The sequence below is a fragment of the Echiichthys vipera genome, assembly GCF_963691815.1.
Source record: "Echiichthys vipera genome assembly, chromosome: 11".
Lineage (NCBI taxonomy): Eukaryota > Metazoa > Chordata > Actinopteri > Perciformes > Trachinidae > Echiichthys > Echiichthys vipera.
In genome coordinates this window covers 15,337,637-15,359,961 of record NC_139836.1, presented here as the reverse complement: position 1 = coordinate 15,359,961, position 22,325 = coordinate 15,337,637, and positions in this window count along the sequence as shown.

Genomic DNA, 22,325 nt, shown 5'->3' with positions numbered 1-22,325 from the left:
AATTCAAAGACAAAAACTTCCAATAAACATCATCACAGTGCTGAGCAACTGACAATTAGGTGTGCAATGATGTCTGTGCCCACAGCTTTTCTGATCATCAGTTTGGTTTGCTTCAAATGATGTGCTTCACTTTATTTTAATTTGCTTTGATTTGTATTTTTGTTGATTCTTACAGTGTCATGATTTAAAAAAAAAAAAAAACAGCAGATAACATGTCAAAAAAAACAATGCAGCCTCAGGATATTTATTCCTCTCAGTTATTTGGTGTCTATCTGTAATTTGTTTTGATGTCTTGTTTTGGTGTGAGAGTGCATTATTATTCAGGCTCTGAGTTACAGTTGCCTATGAGGTCGTTTGGAACCTCCACCAGCAGCATGAGGGTTGTTACAGGATATAATTATAGCTCTTGGTCAGTTACTGCTATTCACCAGGGCTGGCCAAATGTTTTATTTTTCATATAAGCCTTACACATTTTGATTGATTAAAATATGTAAATAACATAAAGAAAACACTACGCATATGTCTATATTCCAAAGATGACTGTCATCATTTGTCCTTCTCCAAGAAAAGTTTTTTTTGCTATTCAGTCTTAATCCAACTCATTTATACTAATTGGGATTCCTTTATATTAAATATAGAAGTAATTGCATCAAATAAGACAAATTATTAGTGAATTCATGTACAATAAATAGCCTGTCAGTATTCCTCCAGAGTAGACGATATTTTTGCTAAGGGGACAGGCTCTAAGTAACAGCTATATGTTTAAGTAAATATTGGGGGAATAAAATCTATTTCAGATGGATTTATTCTTTTTTAGTGGTAAATGACACAAACATAAAAACATCCATAACACAGCCAGATTCAGGCAGTAACCTTCAGCACAGTCAGCGAGGAGAAAAGATCCTGAAAAACCTCTGCTTTTCCTGTACAAATAATTTGCTTTATTTGCATGCTGGGCACACCTTCTCGTTGTTAACCATGCCAAATATACGTACATCAAAGCACAAAGTCCTTGGAAAACAGAACATGAGGATGGAAGTGTCTGTGGGCCTTTTTGGTGAGGCATGTCAGCTTGCCTGCTAAGCATAGCAAGCAAAGAGAAAGAAACGATTATGCAATGAGCAGGGTGAATCTCTTCATCCGAGCACAGATTCAGAGAATGTTGCTGTCTGTGCAAATAAAGTCTGATGGGTGAATGGGTTCAAAATAATGGCATTTCAAAAACATTACGAAATTATCAATTTTTTTTTTTATCCCCACAGGTCTGACATGATTATTTACAGGGGTAAAATATTGACATTGAGATTCATGGCTGCTGATTAACCATCTCAAGGGTATGTAAACTAGTTCAGTCATGTTATTGATATTATCGTTGATATTACTGCATATGGAAATAATTCTCTTTTCAGTTGCAAGGTTGACTAGTGCCTTTGATGGTACATGTCTTCAGGGAATTACACAAATATAGCATGTGAGTAGTAGAAAAAGGAATAGAAAACACATTACAGACTCAGAGGTAACATGTATTTTTTTCAAACTTACATTGGATGGTTCATTTGGAACCAAAGACGCACAAGCTCCAAGCACAGTGATGTCGAAAGGTACGTGCTGCATAATGTTAAGACATTAGAAATGATACATCCTGATTATGCAAACAGATATCAATGCAGCATTATAATCTGCAGTTTCACTTAATATTTAGCTATATAATTAAAGTAAGCAAACTGTTATTTTACTGCACAGACACAACTTCATCTGCACAACCATGTATGAAGTGCCAGGGGAAATATAACAAATAACTTGCAGCACACAGTATGGAAACAGGATATTACATCCAAGCAACCAGTGTGCTGACTAAGGAAACCTCCAAGGCGAACAGCCGCTCGTGCCCCGCAAAGGCACAATTGATCTAGTCCAAGCACCTGGTAGAATAACCAAAGGCTGGAAACTGGATGCAGCAAGGACAATGAAATAGGCCTACACCTTGGACAATTTAAAGCCCCTTAAGCGATATGATCACACACAGCCTTACCAGCCGATATTGTTACAGGATCATATTAGTTATTGCTTTGCTTTACTTTGATGCTCATTTGTATTCTAAATTACAAAAACAGATATTAGGAACTTTACATGTGTGATGATTTTGTTGACTCTGCCTTTCCTTCCTTATTATTTGGGGTCCCATAGACCCCACTGCTGTATGTGTAAAAATAATAATTGCAAAATCAACAATCTTTTTTTTCTGACCTCATTAAAATCCAATATGTAGAAAAGTAATGCAGTCTTTCCCCTTGTCACAAACCAGGCTCGTACGATTGATGAAGGTGACAAAATACAACAACTATAAAGCGTTGTTGCAGTCTTATACTAAATTTGGGTTGCAGCGATAAACCAAAATCACCTAATACTGTTACTGCTTCGCTATAACGTCCTCTGCACCGGTGCCAGTCTGCCACTGTCACACACCATGTAGGACAGGAGTTTTAAGATTTAACCTGGCATTCAATAGCCTAGAGGTCCGAGTTTATCTTCAAACGTTACATTGTATATTTTCTTCAAGAGGGGAATCTTACTGTATTAAACAAGAAGAGAGGAAAAAAGAGAAGAATTTTCTTCTTTCTCCGATGGACTCCTTAGGCCCTGCACCCCTCCAGGGCCCGGGACTACTCTGTTTCCCCTTAATGGTGGGCCTGGCAATAATCATTAAAAAACTATCAAGTATCAAGGTGATTAAACTAAGTACAGTATGTTTGCACCAACAGCAAGTTAGCTTTGCTTAGCATAAAGACTTGACACATGAGAAAAAAGCAAGCCTGGCTCTGTCGAAGGTAATTAAATATGCTAACCTGTCAGCGACTCTAAAGCTCACTATTTAACCCAATAAATCATGTTTGCTTAATCTGTACAAAAATGGTACCGTAAAAAAAGACACGTTTTAGTTTAACGGGGGTCATATGCCTTGCTCTTACTTGGGGATTATCATACACACATGAGAATGGTATAAATCTTCTCATTGATGAACTATTCCTTTGACAGAATCACATCATCATCATCATCATTATCAACAACAACATCTGTGTGCTAAAGAGCCACCCGCCACAAAATACTTTCTTTGGAGTCAGGTGTAACGAAACAATGAGTACCACACATCACACCAGTTAATAAACATTGTCAGCTCTCTGTCATTTTAAACAAATCCCGGTCACACAGTTTATCCTCAGCCAAAATGCAGCATCACAGTAATTTTTGTGTGTGCTGTCGTTACCGATCACAAAGAAAAAAAAAATACTTATGGTTTTCCAGAGCGATGACCTCGTCTGTGTCACTGGGCACAAAGATATGTTCTGTCCAACTTGATTCATGTTCAAGCCACTCTGAGTCATGGCTGCTCCCCATCCAATTACCATCCCATAATATATCAAGGGACTTACAGCTAGACTGAGCAAAGTCAGAAGTGACTTGAAGACACCTGTGGGTAATGGAGGGTAGCGGCGTTTGGTTTGGATCACACCATAGATGAAATGATTCAGTTGGAGGGAGACCAGGTCGACTGATAAGTAGGTCAAAAGGAGGATGTGCTTGATCCTTTTCCCCTGATCCTTTAGATACAACTTGGCTCCAATTATTATTTTTTTTCCTTATAGACAGAAAGGCCCGAAAGAAAATCTTTTTCATCAGTTAAAGTGTATTCATCAACTCAAGGCTATTGAAAAACCGTACTCTGCTAATGGGTTACATGAATTAATATTCATAAGGGAATCTGGATTGGTATATTGGATGTGCAGGTCAGGATAAATGTGTCAGGGATTATTTCTTATGGCTGTGGACTTTTTTACATCTGAAGCATGATTTCTTGACACATCTGCAAGAAGTTTCCAAACTAAGGTGCAGAGAATCCAATGTTATTTAAGTATCGTAGGCTGCATGAATTCTATTCAGTATATTCAGTTACAGTTTGACAAGCTCTCAAGCTGTAAATGCCGCCCACTGTCTGTTTGAAGCAAAGATTTCATGTTTTATACAAACCATGAGAATTAACTGCCATTTCCATCGTGCTATGAAAGTGACGGACTTAACCCCCAATAAATTGGATATTTCCATCATTCCTCAAACACATATCATGAAATTTTAGTTGTTCAATACAAGACTATTTCCCTGGAGATAATGTTCACAATTATGTAAAGACTTAAATGTGATTATTTTTGCTGCACTGTCACCTTAAAAGTCCCATATCCTGTTCATTTTCAGGTTGACACTTGTATTTTGGGTTTCTACAAGAACATGTTTACATGCTTTAATGTTTAAAAAACATGTTCTTTTTCTCAAACTATCTGTCTGAATAAACCTGTATTTACCCGCTGTCTGAAACGCTCCCAACTCCTGAAAAAGCCAAGTCTGCTCTGATTGGTCAGCATTTCCAGGGCTTTCACACCTGTTCTATCGGCATCTCTGCACCATCATTACAGCCAGAAAATAACTGTAACAGCACTGTAGCAGCACTTTCTACCTATATTTAGTATAGTTTTTACATCACAACTGTACAGAAGTCGCCGGAGGGTCGCCGGTTTGAGTCCCTGTGTGGACCATGAATGGAGCGTGGACTGGTGGCTGGAGAGGTGCCAGTTCATCTCCTGGGCACTGCCGAGGTGCTGTTGAGCAAGGCACCGAACCCCCAACTGCTTGGGGCGCCGGTCACTGGCAGCCCCCTCGCTCTAACATCTCTCCATTAATTGCATGCATTTAGGTCCTGTTTGTGCATGTGTGTGTATTTCCCATTGCAGGATTAATTAAGTAATTCTTCTTCTTCTTCTTCTTCTTCTAACGGCCAGACCAGCTGAGATTCCACCCGAACTCTGGAGAGAAACACACCGGGGACGCAGAGGTGGGAAGCAACGTCGGGGCAGTAGAGGAGGGTCGAGACGGGACAGGCTTATGGAGAGGAAAATATTTGAGTCGTGTCTTCCCTCTGTTGTTATGGGAAATGTACGTTCTCTCTACAACAAAATGGATGAACTTACGGCGCTAACGCGGAGCCACCCGGAGTACCGTGAGTGCAGTCTGGTGTATTTCATGGACACATGGCTGCACAGGGACATTACCGACCAGAATGTCTCCGTGGATGGCTTCCACACCATTCGGGCTGACTCGCGACCCCAATGCCCTCATCATCATGTCGGGAGACTTTGACCACGTCACCTTGGATAGAGTTCTGCCGACCTTCCAACAGTACATGAGCTGTCCTACCAGAGAGGAGAGGACTCTGGACCTGATGTCTGCTAACATTTAGGATGCATACATCTCCTCTTCTCTCCCCCCTCTGGGCAGGTCGGATCATAACCTGGTTCACCTCATACCCTGCTATGTGTCTCTGGTGAAGAGGAAGCCTACGACCACAAGGACTGTGAGGAGGTGGTCTGAAGAGGCTTATGAGACACTGCAGGGCTGCTTTGAAGTGACTGACTGGCCTGCACTTTGTGAGCCGCACGCGGAGGACATCGATGGGCTCACTGAGTGCATCACAGACTACCTAAATTTTTGTGTGGACTGCAATGTACCAGCTCGGACTGTAACCTGCTACACCTAGGACTTAAGGATGTAATGTACCAGCAATGTTTCAGCTCGGACTGTAACCTGCTACACCAAGGACATTAAGGCCATCTTGAATGAAAAGAAGAGAGGAGGAGGAGAGTGCAAGGGGTTCTCAGAATTAAAATCAGGGATTCTAAAGACAAATATAGGAGAAAGCTGGAGAACAAACTCCAGCAAAACAACATGAGGGACGTGTGGAGTGGCATGAGAACCATCACCGGATTCCAGAAGACTGGTAGCACGGGGTTGGAGTACCGTGTGGACCAGGCCAACGAACTGAACCCATTTTTCTATAGGTTTGATACAGCAGCCCATCCCCAAAAGAACTCTGCTTCTCCCAGCCCCTAAACTAATGCCTCCTTACCTCCCCCTACTCCTCCTCCTTACAGACCCTTTGTCTACCCCTCACCACCTCACTTCACACCTACCTATTCCCCCCTCCCCCCTGCTCAACATCATGTCCTCCACAACATGACAACCTCAGTCCTCCCCCGATGAACACCTCTACAGTGTCCTTTACGCCTGACTTGGTGAGAAGACAGATGACGAGACTCCACTCTGGCAAAGCTGCAGGCCCCAATGGTGTATTTCCCAGGGTGATTAAAGCCTGTGGCCCCCAGATGTGTGGAGTACTGAGTCAAATCTTCAGCCTGAGCCTGCACCTCCAGAGGGTCCCTGTTCTGTGAAAGAAGTCCTGCCTCATGCCTGTGCCTTAGGGCGCACTCACACTGTCCTTCCGCACCGCGCCCCGGGCTTTAGGGTACTTGTCCCCCCTCCCTCTCCCCCCACGCCCCAGCCCCGTTTGTACTCACACTGCCTGGGCCTCGCGCAAATGCTTCTTGCTGTCCATACGTCATGGCGCCGTAACACGTCACACGCATTGATCGCGTGTGTGTGGCTTTGTTTACAAATCTTTCCATAGACCTCGTAATTTTTGTGCGTCTTGTCGACTGTTTTTGAATATTTTCATCCGACCAAATCTGCAGTAAACACTCCACCTCCGCATCACACCAACGTGAACCTTTCGCCACCATTGTTGTTGTTGTTAAATGTCCGCGCATGGTCCGTCCTTCTATTTTCTATGTCCGAACAGGCGCACATACCGCTACCGCCGTACATGTACATTTGCACATGTACGAGCACGAGCGCACGCTCGTGCTCGACAAACTGGCTCGACAAAAGCCCATCTCTCTCAGGCGGGCCGTGGACGGCCCGCTGGCCGCAGTTATGCGCGGAGCGGGTGCAAAAAACGGTTTTGGCCCGGTGCGGGAGGACAGTGTGAGTGCGCCCTTAGACGCTGTGTCCCAGTGGCCCTCAGGACTACAGACTGGTGGCCCTGATGTCCCACATCATGAAGACCATGGAGAGACTTGTCCTGGAGCAACCAAGGCCTATGGTCAGGCCCTTCACTGATCGGCTACAGTGTGCTTACCAGCCCCATCTGGGAGTTGAGGATTGCATCATCTACCTGCTGAACAGAGTCTACAGTCCTCTGGACTAGCCCGCGAGCACTGTGAGAGTCATGTTCTTTGACTTCTCCAGTGCATTCAATACCATCCGTTGAGCTCTACTGGGTGAGAAGATGGCTGCAATGCAGGTGGAGGCCCCCATCGTGTCTTTGATTGTGGATTACCTGATGGGCAGACCACAGTATGTATGCCTACAGAACTGTGTGTCTGACAGGGTGGTCAGCAACACTGGGGCCCCACAGGGGACTGTCCTCTATCCCTTTCCCTTCACCCTCTTCACCTCTGACTTCAACTATTGCACCTTCCGAAGTTTTCTGATGACTCTGCAATAGTTGGTTGCATTGGAAAGGGGGATGAAAGTGAATACAGGACTGTTGTGGGCAACTTTGTCACTTGGAGTGAGCTGAGTCATCTGCAGCTCAACGTGACTTAAACAAAGGAGCTCGTAGTGGATCTGAGGAGGGTAAAAACAACTGTCTCCACTGTCTCCATCGTGTCCATCCAGGGCGTCCCTGTGAACACTGTAGAGGAGTACCTGGGGGTGTACTTAAATAATAATTTGAACTGGACTAGAAACGCCGAGGCGATGATGATGATGATGAGGATGTTTTATGAGTCTGTTGTGGCCAGTGCGATCTTCTTCGCTGTTACATGCTGGAACAGTGGACTGAAGGTTGCAGACACCAAGAGACTGAACAAACTGATGGGGAGGGCCGGTGATGTCATGGGGAAAAAGCTGGACACCCTGACGACCGTGGCAGAGAGGCTCTGGTCTATCCTGGACAATGTCTCACACCCTCTCTACGACACACTGGCCCAGCAGAGGAGCACCTTCAGCAGAAGACTCCTCACAACCAGATGCACCACAGAGCGCCACAGGAAATCTTTTCCCGCCTGCGGTCATTAAACTATACAATGCATCCCTTGGAGAGCCTATCACCTCCTCTCAGTAATTCAGACTGAACCACAGACAATCTTTGATCTTGTATACAGTATATTTCACTAATGTAAATATTAATTTCTGTAAATTCAAATTTGAGTCTTCTCTAATATATGTTTAGTCTGTATAATATTTGTTGTTTGTATATCTGGAGTTTTGTAACAAAAATAATTTCCCCACACACACAGGCACACACACACACACACACACACACACACACACACACACACACACACACACACACACACACACACACACACACACACACGCACACACACACACACCCATATCTTAACTCTTTCAGCAGGACAAATCTCCTCAGAGCATCACTTACTGCAAAAAATACTGCTAAGTAAAGATGAATAAACAATGTTGCCGCAGCAGCCAACGGAAAAAAAAATGCATCCTGCACGGAGGCTGTCATGGATGACTGCATATTTTATAACATTTTGAAAACTCCAAGCTTACTTGTATGAGTGCAAAGCAGAAGAACATTTGGCAAAGAACATAATGGCACAAGGCAGAGAGAATAGCCCCTACCATTGCACAGGATAGAGCTACTGTAAATTCAGTCCCAGTGCTGGTTTGGGGTTATGGGTGATTGCTGGCATGCATCTTTTGTTGCATTGAATTCCATTATAGGAAGTGTTTTTGCTGAACACTAAAACTGATGCCAAAACAGAACAAAAATAAGCTTGAGGTGAGGCCAAGAAAAGTAATTTTGCAAAGCTTGTGTATTGGAATTGGAGACAGAATAAGCAATTGTAAGGAATGCATTCTTAACTATTTTGTCTAATTAAAACCCTGAAAAGGACAAACATCTCATGGAAATCAAATTATTTTGTAAAGTGAGCAGCTATGGTATATATCTACTGGAGTTAACCACTGAAGGAAGTGAAGTAAAGCAATAAGTCTATTTTCCCTCCCACATTCGCAACAAATGACTGTGCTGCTATTGCTTATCTTGGTATTATCGTTTTGATAAAAAAAGATTAGATTTTATATTACTATTTCTCACTTAATGCAGTATACTCTGGGTTCCTTCTGGGTGGGTTCTTGAGATAAGACATTGTGTCAAGTCAAGGAAACTAGGGTACAGTATCTTCTCTGTGTGTCATGAAGCTTGGATCCAACTGATTTGGTAGATGAAGCCGTGGAAAGACTTTGAGGATGCAGCCAAAAAACACCCCAGTATAGACAGGTAGTGACATTTTTACTTCACTGATTTTCTCAGCAAGGACTTTCATGTGAGTACAGAGCTCACATGAAAACTGATATGTCTAGTGCCTCTGTGATGATTTATGTTTTGCCGGCTTTGAGGATTTCACATAGCTCTCTTAGGACACTACAAAGTTTGATACTTGTAATATGATGCCTCTGACTCTATAGCTTTCCTTAAACTAGCGTGAAATCCACCAGCCAGCTTGCTGAATAAAGTTTGTGAAAACAAGTTTTTGCCAGAGCGGTTTAGTTACACATCTTAGTTTATTTACGGTCACAGCAGTCAAGTCTTCAACTATATCTCTCCTATGCTGTTGTGGAATTTAAGATAAGCCAAGTTTGCTTTTTTAAAAGAGCTATAACCTTAAAGCTGCTTTATATTTCTGGTCTCAAACACATGGTCAATGAATAAATAAATAAAACACAAATCTTTTTGTTCAAGCAGCTGTGAATTTGAGAATGTTGCTGTGTATCTAATATTCTGTATTCTGTATAAAGAGATGTTTCAAATTTAAACATTGATTGAATTGAATGAACCCTGAATGTAATGTCAATATCTGTTCTTATGCAGAGTGATGGCAGCAAAAGAATTTTGATGTTGTCATGGAAACAGGCTATAGAAATAAGTCAAAAGTATGACCTCTTCCTGGTGGAAATGTGTTGGCATGCCAAAAATACACAATGTGAAATATACAAATCTGGGGGAAACATTTTAAAAATGTATGAAATGCAAGTACACAAGGACATTCTTTGGCAGATTTTTTAGGACAGACTGATCGTGTGGAATCATCCAGAACTCGGCTTTGTGTGAGTGCTGTAACCCTGAGTGTGCACTCACCAGATCCACATGTGACATTTGCTCTTTATTCCCAGTGCTCACTAGCAATTTTTACAAGCTCTAAGTAGATTGACCTCTGAGCATTGATTTTATTGTGACTTTCCAAGAGCTATTTTCAGTGCTGTGGTTTGTTAGAAACATGTCCCTCTGCGTTTCAACGGCTCATCTTGATTAAACTGGATGTCATTGCATACTTTTTAGTCACAGTACAAAAATACAGTAGGTTGATGGGTGATTTTTACTTACTTCAAACTTTGTCAGTCCTAAATTACTACTGCGTAGTAGTAGAAAAAAATAGGTTTACCGCCAGTACTGAAAGGTTTCTTTGTTGTTGTGTTGTGAACTTTAAAATAGCTTCTTTCGAATAAAGCTTCTCTGTTGCAGCAATACATGTTATCCTAAAGTTTTTACGTTGTTGCTCAAAGATCATTATCTTGTAACACTACAATGACAAGAACAAAAACAAGAACTTAAAGCAGCTGTAATCAACATTCAAGGCACAAATATAGCAGCAAACAAACATTTTCCATGTAAAGATATAGTGGTGTGATGTTGACCTGAGCAGAGAACAAAATCACTCTCATTCTGTGTGTGTTGTAATCTGAGTTTCTCTGTTGTTTGTTGTAATTTTAAACACACGCAAAAACATATTCATTATGGAATTAATTTCAACACACTTCACACATTATTTCAGACTTTAACCAATGATTAAGAGCCTGATTAAACCACCCTTTTTGTTTTGTCCCTTAACTCACTGGCCTCGTAAACATTTCAGAGAAATCACAGTGTGTGACACAGCAGGAACTTGATGGCAATGTTAAAACAGAATATCATTGCTTTAGGCAAGGTGACAGGGATAATAATCTGCCATCCTTTATGTTTAATATTTAAGTCCCAGAGGTAAAGAGAGAAAGATGGCGGTGTCCTTGTTTCAAGCGCCCTCCCTACTCTATCAACTCGGTCCGGAATAATCAGTCAAACAGCCAAGTGCAATATGCCATTTCCAATACAACTATGATTGATTACTGTCTAAAGGATATGGGAATTTGTAAAGGTTATGATACACAGACAACATTTGATGCGTTTCCATATACAATTTGTTTGTGGTTATTCTCATATATGATATTGTCCACTTTTTCAGCATATGGGGCACACGTCACAACACTCCATGGTAAAGTATCTGTAATTATACGTGTTTGCTGTGTGGATTTCCATGACAGATTATTTTCCCTCTGTTTGCAGCAATTACTCATTTTGTACATGCTTTCTTCCTCCAATCCTGATGGGGATATATTCTTTGTTTTATATTTACCTCTTTGTATAATATATTGCATTTGCATGAAATGAGCATATGCTTCATACAGTGTAACAACGTTTACCCCAGAGCTATGCTGTATGCAGTCAAGTGAGGGGGAAAGGCCACATAACTCATGGCAGAATATGTGCCGCTACATGTAAATGCAGATTAATCTCTGCAACTCTCATGAAAACGTATGAAATATAATATTACTACATTCTGTGACATTTTAGTAATGGCTGCCCTCATTATTTTTCCACTTTTCACATTTGACATAAGTTGGAAGTTCTTATTGGGTGTGTTTTTAGATGTGCACTTTAGTTGATTACCCAAAAATAATATAATTTGACGCATGAAACATCTGTACATTACAAACAAGCCAAAATTGCGTGAACCTCCGAATGTCCAACCTCAGCTGTTATATAATATTATTGTTTAGATGGCACACAGCAGCATCACCCACTACATTCTGTTAAATTACCATACAGTGTGTGTGTGAGTTCATAATTTAGCCAGCAAGCTCTTGTGCAACAATCTAATTATATCTATATTCAAGAGGGATCCGAGTATTTCTCAGCGGGCTCCATGCAGCTGACTGTGTGTGCATAACTGTGGGCTTGATTAACAAGTTGTTGAGTCAGCACATACTGTAGTAAAGTGCTTCAACACAGCCCACATACTTTCTAACCTACAGCGAGGTGCTAAAATGTAGCAGAAATAACTGCTGATTGATTATCATTGATTCTCGCTTTATTTACATGTAAAATTGTATTTTAAATCGTATTTATCACCTACTGCAGATGTAGATGGTGGTCGACATGCCCTCAGTTTGGAGAAGCAGACTAGGAGCTCAGATGAGAATTTTGAACTGGGGGGGACCAAGCTGTCAGCAAATGATTTCAACTCAATAAGTTATTTTTTGTGTAATTTGGGCTTGAACTAGGGCTCAAGTTACATTCATAAAAGCCTGCAATGGTTTTCACAAAAAAGCCAATGGAGAATTCTTATCTGAAATCATGGATAAACAACAATGAACATTAAACAAAGGCCTACCTGATCAACACATAGCCATATATGATGAAACAGTCTGGAATGCCAATCACCCACAAAACTTCATGCCATATGCAAGATATGTTTTATTTAAACAGTTGTGTATTAACTCAGAAGTGTAAACAACAGTATATGCACATAAATAAAAAATAATACTGTATACAGGTGATGTGGTGGTTAGCACACCTTCTGCGTAGAGTTTGCATGTTCTTCCTGTGTCTGCGTGGGTTTTCTCCGGCGTCCTCCCACAGTCCAAAGACACGCACGTGTTAGGTTAATTGATGACTTTAAATTGCCCGTAGGTGTGAATGTGAGTGTGAATGGTTGTCTGTCTCTGTCTGTCTCTATGTGCCTTGCGATAGACTGGCGCCCTGTCCAGGGTGTACCCTACCTCAAGCCCGATGTCAGCTGGGATCGGCTCCAGCCCCCCCGCGACACTTGCGACCCTCGGGACAAGCGGTTGAAAATGAATTAATGAATGAATAATGTATACTAGTGGATTGCTTACTCCAGGTAGGGAATGAGTCCTTACCCCCAAGTGAAGGAGTTCAAGTACCGTTGTTTGGCCGGAGAATCGAAGCAGCAGGGGCAGTGTTGCAGTCGCTTTACTGCACCGTTGTGACGAAAAGAGACCTGAGCCGGAAGGCAAAGCTCTCAATCTACGGGCAAACTTCGTTCCTACCCTCGCCTATGGTCATGAAAGCTGGGTCATGACCAAAAGAACGAAGTCGCGGATACAAGCGGCCGAAATGGGTTTTCTCAGGAGGGTGGCTGGAGTCTCCCTTAGAGATAGGGTGAGAAGTTCAGCCATCCGTGAGGAACTCGGAGTAGAGCCGCTGCTCCTTTGCGTTGAAAAGAGCCAGTTGAGGTGGTTCGGGCATCTAGTAAGGATGCCCCCTGGGCGACTCCCTAGGGAGGTGTTCCAGGCACGTCCATCTGGGAGGGGGCTCGGGGAAGACCCAGGACCAGGTGGAGAGATTATATCTCCACACTGGCCTGGGAACGCCTAGGGATCCCCCAGTTAGAGCTGGTTAATGTGGCCCGGGAAAGGGAAGTTTGGGGTCCCCTTCTAAAGCTGCTGCCCCCGCGACCTGACCCCGGATAAGCGGTTGAAGATGAGATGAGATGAGATTTTAAATGACAGAAGTAGTAATATTAGGAATTCCCTATAGTGCAGCCAAACAAATTTACTATCATCAGGAATTGCCTTCAGGCTAGGAGGATAATGTTAATGTTTTAAATCTCATAATTTCACAACAGTTGCTTATTAAAATAACATTATACATGAAATATATTTATATATATATATATATAAAAAACATTAAATCTATTTACCTATGTCCTAAAAAGACCTTTTTTGTGCAAACCATTGGCCCATAGGCTATTACAAAAGTAACTACTTGAGCACTAGTTAAAGCCCAAATTACACAAAAAATAACTTATTGAGTTGAAATCATTTGCTGACAGCTTGGTCCCCCCAGTTCAAAAATCTCATCTGCGCTCCCTAGTCATGTCCCCCCCATCCCTAGTGCCATCTGCACGCATGAAGCAGACAGGAGAACAGGCACAGAAGTTAAGCAATGTACTGCTGTGAATGTGGGCAGTGGCTAAAAGGTTTTTTTAATCATTATTGCAATATTAGCTTGCACAATAAATAGATAGCGAAATACTGCGACATTGTGATAGACAGAGCTTTTTTGAGTTTGTTAAAAGAGAGTATCAGTAGAAAACCATTCTTTTATATCTATACCTATGTTTTAGTGGTGCCTTTAGTGTTCAATGTTCAGTTTGTTCAATAAAATAATGTTTTAAATGATTTCCTTTCAGTTTTTTTTTACTACTTTAGCAGTATGCTGATTGCTGAATGCAGTAAAAATACAAAATTGATTACACTTTAATATATATTTATTAATTGTACATAATATTGTTATTTATTGTTTATTTGTTGGGACAGAAACACTATATAGTATTGTAATATGCAACAACCAGATTACATGTAAATCTTTCCAGTTGATCATTCTCAGTAATACTACAACTCTCTTTAGATTTGGTGTCTTAAAATAATGGACATATTGTACTTTAGATTAAATAGTACATAAAACTCCATTGCAATTATGTTTTAACACTACTGACCATACAAGTCCTTTTACAATCGGAATCATTCCATTTTATTGTTTCATTTCTTGTTTAATGAAGACATAAGTCTCTATAGTCAGAGTAGCAGATGCAGTCACAAATTGACTATAATGGTTGTTCATTTCTTTTATTCTTGTAATTTAACCAAATTTAGATATGGGAATCTGATTTAAATTACATTCTTCACACGAGAACTTCACAAAGTGCTATACAAAATACCAGCCGAAGGAAGATAAGGAAAGATGAGAGTAGTTTGCAGAGCTATATAGATAAATGCTTGCTGTTCTCTGTTATATATTCTCATAAAAAGCACTGAAGGTCAATATTTCTACATCTAATGAAGATACCTAAAGCTGCAGGAAATATGGCCAATGCTACAAGCAAAAGGGCAGCTCGTTAATCTAGTCATAGTGGGGAAGAAAACCAAATTTGAGAACTTAAATGTCTTTCACCAGGATAAGCATCGAGATAGAATATGTCAAATCTTAAGGTCAGGTAAGTGCTTTATACTGATGTATTTTGATAAGAACAGTCATCTTGAAATTGATCCTGAAATTACTTGAAACTGACTACTGGCAAGACTATTATTTGCAGAGCTTCTGTAGGGTGAATGCTTTCAGAGGGCAGAATTTGTATAGAGCATAAACCACAGAGACAAAAATTGAAACGGGTTGTGAATCTTACTGTGAGCAAACAATCAAGAAAAGTAAGGTGTAACAGAAGCGAATGACCTTTAAAAAAACATCTGTCATCTCCCTCTGTGTTTCTCTCCTGGTGGGGCTTAAAAAATGGGTCAAAGAATCACAGTGCCCTTAAAAATGAGTGCTCCATTTATATTGCGATCAAATGACATGGAAAACAAAATTCTGATAAGATGGAAGATGTCTCTCTGAATAACGTTACTCACTTTCTTAGGGACGCTGGTTAATTTCCTTGAGAGACAGTGGTAGTGGCCCAGTACAGGCTTATGGATGGACAGTCTCCAAAGTGGATCCCTAGCCAGCTGGAGAAATCTGGGCTGGGAATGTAAATTGCTGACACTTTCCTCTCCCTCGGCAACTACCACTAAATTGCCCTGGAGCAAGGCGCTTAACCCCTTACTTATACTGTTTCTCAGCAACCAAGACTGATCGCAGTGCACCTTCCTGGTGTGAAGCTAAGGGGATGTAGGTCATTGCATATTTATATATATATATATAAATATATAAATATATATATATATGTGTGTGTGAATATATAAATGTATACACACTTAAGCAGCTGTGCTGGGATGTGGTCCCCTGGTGGTCCGTGAAGGTACTGTAGGTCGCAAGCCACAGGTAATTTACAATGGATAATGAAGTTTCAATTTTATAATGAAATTTGAATGAATCATAAAATATTCATGATTACATATTCACTTTTAAAAAAGCAATTAGAATTTACAAAATAAAGCCATGTGATTTAAATTGTACATGACTCTTAATTTATCTGACCTATTTTTAATCCAGGACGTATTGGCTTACTTTTATTGCTTTACATATTGTTACATGTATGTGGATGTATTATTAATTTGCACTGCATAGAACTGTTCTGTTTATGAAACAAAAAATGTATCAGGAAAAAACTTCATAGTCTTAGTCTTGTGTGTTGATCAGAGTTGGGATTAAAGGTTTGGGTGGGCTGCAGAAGATATTCAGATTTAAAATTGGGCCCTGGCATTCTTAATTTTGGGAAGCCCTACACTAGGCTACGGAATGACTCACTTGCTGCCTGTGTAGGAAGATGTAACCAAGAAGTGAAGTGTGATATCAAACTTTATTAATCCCTTTAGCATTTAAAGGAACAGTTGGGGATATATGTTTGTTTGAGAATAGATGAGAACGTCAATATCACTTACATACAGTATAGCCTAAGATAAAGCTACAGTCAGCTAGCTAAGCTTATTTTAGCCTTAGTTACTGTAGCTTAGCTTTGACTAAAACAGCTAGCCTTGCTCTTTCTGAAAGTTACAAAATGTGCCTAGAACTGTATCCTAAAGCCCAGTAATCAACATGTTATATCACATTTCTGTAGTTTGCACATAACTAAAGTTTGCATCTGGATTTTCCCCTGGTGGCTGGAGTACAGATCATAAGTCCCACAGCAGATGGAACATGGGCCAAACTAAAAATCACCTCAAATACATTTTTCCAAAAGATGGTTTCTGTCCATGTAGGTAGCTTTTATCATGCTAATGTTTGTTCAAGTGTGCGTTTTTTCGTGACAGCTGTGAATCATTGGCCAGGCTGGTGTATGGACGTCACTTCGATGACGTGACTCCTCCCGTTCTGAGCAGATGGGTTACAGAATTGGTCCTACAAAATGGTGGTGTCTGTATCCAGGATATTTTGGCTTCACTTTTGTATAGTAGGCGGAAGTAGAGCCGCTACGTGCATCTAGCACCTTTATATAGGCAATGCTTCTACAATACACAGACCTCTATTTGCAACCAGTGGAGTCGCCCTGGTGATGTGGTGTTTAGCCCCCATCAGTTGAATAATGAATAACAATTAAATAAATGTGTTAAATAGTTATTAAAAATGTCCACTAATGTTACAATCATAAAAGACAGTCCAGTCAGTTTATTTATATATTTACTTTTTTCACCCCCAGGTACCACATAGGCCTACAATCATTTTCATTCACAGGGAGAGAGCTTCAGTTGTTTACACAGTATAATGACTCTGCTTGGCTAATGAATATTTAGTTAGGCCTAATTAAATAATCAATCAGGCCCCCCCCCCCTGCCCTAGAGGTCCTTCTCCTCCGCATGCAGGCACGCCTTCAGCCCTCAGCGTCTGATCACATTATCTTAGCAACATGTTTCCTCCGGTGGGTGCTTAGACAAGCTCAGCTTTCATATCCTTCAGAGAGAGTCACTTCTCAGCTCTGAAGAAGGCACCTCTCCAACATGATGTTACAAGTCGCTGTCACAGATCGGACCAACTTTTCAACTTAATGGTGAGCACGGCGCACACACGATGTAACCTTACAGTGTTATTGTCAGCAAAGAAGCGCTTGTACAGTGCTGCACGCGGCGACAGATGGCCCATGTGTGCACCCTACTAGTCAGATTACCCTCCATAGTAAATCCCGGGCCTTGTAAAATGGGGCCAGAGATGCGACGGCTGAGTTTAAGCTGTTGTTTAGTGCAGCCCCCATTTTATAAAGCTTTGACATGTATGTGAAGCAGCAGGTTTGGCTGTACGTTTCACCCTCACCCTCACTCTAAACAGGTGGACTCCTGTGGTATACAGACTTACCTGCTCAGACCATTTGGAAACTGTTTTTTACTGATTGCGCAGTAACACAAGAGGGAAAAAAATAGCATGCAATCACCATAAACTCACTACTGAGTGGTGGGTATAAGGGCCTGCGTGCCTTATTGAATGACACAGCCTCCTCCTATACTGACACAGTGATCAAAGACTGTATATATTTGTGACAATATCAGTATGATCCTAAAAGGGTTCGACAGATAGATATGATCATGCACTTACTATTAGAAAAAAACAAGAACATTTGTCTTTTTATTTAGTTGGTGAATCCATGTGATTTATGGCAGCTTTACTTTGAAAATGAAATACGGTGAAACAAGAAAACACACATACTATCACTGACGGATGTACAATTCAAACAATTTTGATTATTGCATACAGTAGGTTGTACATGTGTAATCGTGGCATATAGGACTGTAGGCATCCGTGTTTGATGGTCAAACCTTCCACCAAATATGATTACAGTCCGATACAAATTTAAAGGACTTATACAGGATTGTTTATGTATGATACTTTTGTATCCTGCAGTGATGCTATAGGAAATTGTGAAATATTTCCAGAGTGCAATCTAATAACATTTGTTCCATTTTTATCATAATGTAGATTTATTCTCATTGTGTATATAAAATCAGATTGAGCAGGTGTTGGTTTGCTTTTCTCCATTCGTGTTGAGCTTCAGATCATATTCCAGGAAGAGAAGTGCAAAAAAAAAAATGTTAACAAAAGAGGGACTGATTATTTTCCAAATAAGTGCACTCAAGCCTTCCAGGGGAAGGACTAGGGGGTTTGTTGAGGGTAGTTTTGCCTGATTAGAGTGAGCTGAACTGTTTTAACTCCAGGAACAACACCTGTTTACAATGAGGTTCAGCTTGCTCAGTGTTGGTGAACAAAAAAAAACATAGAATGAAAATTTTAATTCATTCATTGAACTAATCTGCTACAGGGAGAAAATCCAAAAGCAATTTTCGGGTCTGCAGATGTATCATACTTACCAACCACTGGATATTGATTATGCGACCATCCTTCGTCAAAGACCAGCAGTATTTCCTTTATGCAGGGCTTTTAAGGCTCTGTGGGGCTGAAATCATATCACTAAAGCCATTTCCCTAAGCGCAAGTGTTACAAAGAAAACGAAGACACAAAACCTTGCTTTATTGAGGTTCTCCTCCAGAGCATCTAATAAACAGGAAACACTGCAGCCCGTACTACAGGGGAGATAGTGACTGATGGAGGTATAGCCTCCAAACAAAAATTAGCGATTCATAGAGGTGAAGTCATGCCGGTGAAGCTGCTGGCTCTGGCCCAATTTAACCCATGGTTATAACTTCTTTAAGGTATTATGGTCTTGGCATCATCCTACAGTTGTAGTTTGAAATGCTCTTTGTGGACAGAGAACAAAGAATCAAAAAAATGCATGTGGGTGAAAGTACACATGTTAATTGTAATTTCCCATGCTCTAGCAGCCATTCAGTTATAATTCAGAATGATAATTTCGTTTTTGCTATTGCCCGGTAGCGGTTAACAAAACCGCCTTAGATTTCAGCTAAAATTGTTTTTCCATTGGCTCCAATTACTGAGCATTTAGAGTGAGAAAATTGATGTGGGGTTGGATTTCAGGATAGCAGGGCCAGAATGCTCATCAGTGTTATAACTGATTAGTGGTGATGCAGATAGCTGCCCAGGGAGCGCAAGTGATCAGTCCGGCAGCGGCTGTGGCAAGCCGCCTGCTGGTGTTTGGTTTATCAGTCCTCCAGTGGCTCTGCACGCAGCGACATCAGTGGCTCAGTGCTATTTCATTGGCATCCTGCTGGTGATATAACATGAAAAAGCTACAGCATATCAGAGATATTATGTTTCACATGTAGTAATGATAATGTTTCTGGTGCATCATCACAAATCTTTAAGCTGAATGGGTTTTGATTGGTAAATGTGTTCAGAAACGAGACGAGACGCTCCATGATGGCAGTTGACCTCTTTCTGCTCTAGCGTACTCTAAAGTTGACCAAATCCATCTCCACAGAAAAATGCTGTTTAACAGTGAGTGGACAGAGAAATTAGTTTTGTGCCAGTTGTTTTTAAGTCTCTGTTTTTTTACCTTGAGACATTTTCAGGTGAAATAAAGAAAGGACTGGGCTTTTAGAAGTAATTGTCATGCTTATGAGAAACGATGCACCTTTTCTACCAAGTTATTTACAGTTTAAACCAAAGTTGGACTCTAGAGTCCAGACCGCAGATCTGTAATGGCAGTTATAAAGTCCGTCTGCCTAAAATCTCAGTCATCTGTAGTGATAACTGGAGAGTTATTTGCTTTCATTTTCTCAGTGAAATTGCAGCCGCTAGTGAAGAGATTTGTAAAGGAATTCTTGCTGATGTTCATATGATAGGAAGGCTTTAATCAGGCTTACAATTTGAATTGATCTTTATTACACTTTATTTTAACATGCAATATTACCTTTTGAGTAGTCATTCACTGGCTGTCCCCGAGCAGGCATAATGAAGTGCACTCACAATACAGCATAATAGCAAACACTAACAACATTCAGTCACTGCAGCTCTCAGGCTCCGAGAAGTTCTGAATCAAGGAAATCATAATGAGAAATTTCCATAAACAAGGAGGCTTGCACTATTCATCTCAGCAGTGTCTTAACTTATAACCTTTACACCTGTGCGCCCTCATTCTTGCACAAGTGCCATTATACTGTAACTAGCAGTTGTACCTCACTCACCAGCCAACATCTTAATCACCATCTGTGCATCACGCTGATGGGTTAATGAGCAAAACTTTACTACTTGTGTAGAAATTAAAATACAATTTATTTTCATTAGATGGCAAGTTAGCAAATGTATTCAGGTTTGGCCTAGTTTATGATCAAACTATTTTCTGTGAGCTATGCTATGTATGTATGTTTTTGAAATGGCGTTTACAGGGTAATGAGTATTGTATTGATAATCAGACTGATAATTCATGATTAATAGATTCATTGTTTAGTCATATGATAGTGAAAAATAGTATTCACAACTTCCCAGGACCCAAATTGACATATTTCAAATAGCTTGTTTTAACCATATAACTGTCCAAAGTATAAAGATATTCAGCTTATATGAATCAGATTTTTTGATTTAGATATGCATTTTTTAATGATAGAAGACAAAACAAAACAAATATTCACATTTGAGACTAAAACAAGCTATGCTTAAAATACTGAAAGACAAAGCAGGCTGAGATTGCTTCCACATTTCTCTCACAGACTGTTCCTGAATATGTGAAACACAGAAGTATTAAAACAAAACTAACGACAGAGAAATTTTACTACGTAGCAAATATTTGTTTACTTCTTTGTTAATGCTCTGAATGTTAAGTACAGCTCCTTTCAACTATAATCTAGATATAATCTAATATAATACTTTTCTGTCAATGCCTGATTGATTAAAGGACCAATATTTTATTTATTAAATAAAGATATGGAAAAATAATAAAGCAGGTTGAGGTGCTATATACAGTAAATACTGTGAAAGTAACAAAATGATCGGTCCACAGAGAAATGCACAATCTAGATTATCTGTGCCTTAAAACAAGCCGTCAAGACTTCTCTACTGTTGTGATGTCACAACTATACAGTACTACCGTATATATAGGTAGAAAGTGCCTACACAGAGCCGTTATAGTCATTCCCCAGCTGCAATGATGGTGCAGAGACCCTGAGAGCACAGATGCAAAAGACCTAGTACCACTGACCAATCTTAACTAACTTTTTCGGGAGGGAAATAAATAAATAAATATCATAATCAAGATTATTCAACATAATTGCTCAATGACCTTGGAAACATCATGCATTTCATAAACTTTTATGTAATTCAACAACAGAAAAAAGGTTTCATCATGGCAATGTTGGCATTGTGTTTAGATAAACAGTGTTTAACCTGTCTCTCTGGCACGAGACCCTGAGGAATTTTGGCAGATGTCTGATGCTCCTTTCTGGGACTGACCTGGAATTAAATGGGTACCGCTGGCCCGTATTTGTATTGTGGCTGCAACATATTTTACTCTAAACACTACTGAAAACTCCTAAACATATTTTCAATGCTTCGTTGGCATCCCTCGCAGAAACCCAAAATACAAGTATGAACCTCAAAAAAACAAACATAATATGGGACCTTTAATTGACCAATCATTTCAGTAGTTGTATTTATTATATGACAACATGTGACATGAAGGCCTATCAGTTTGATGTGATAATTTGTTGTGTCCTCTCAGTGTCTGTCTCAGTCATCAGTCAAGCGAGGATTTACACAGCTTCCTTGATCCATTGCCCTCTGCCCTCCTGCGTGATTGGTATCCTAAAATGTGGATAGAACTGAGCCGTAATGAAAGCAGTAGGCTGTGGGAGACAATTAGTTGACCCACCCCATACGTGACCTTGCTTTTGACCTCACTGTCCTTATTACTTGAACCACTCCAGTGTGTGTCATGCAGTTTAATCCTGAC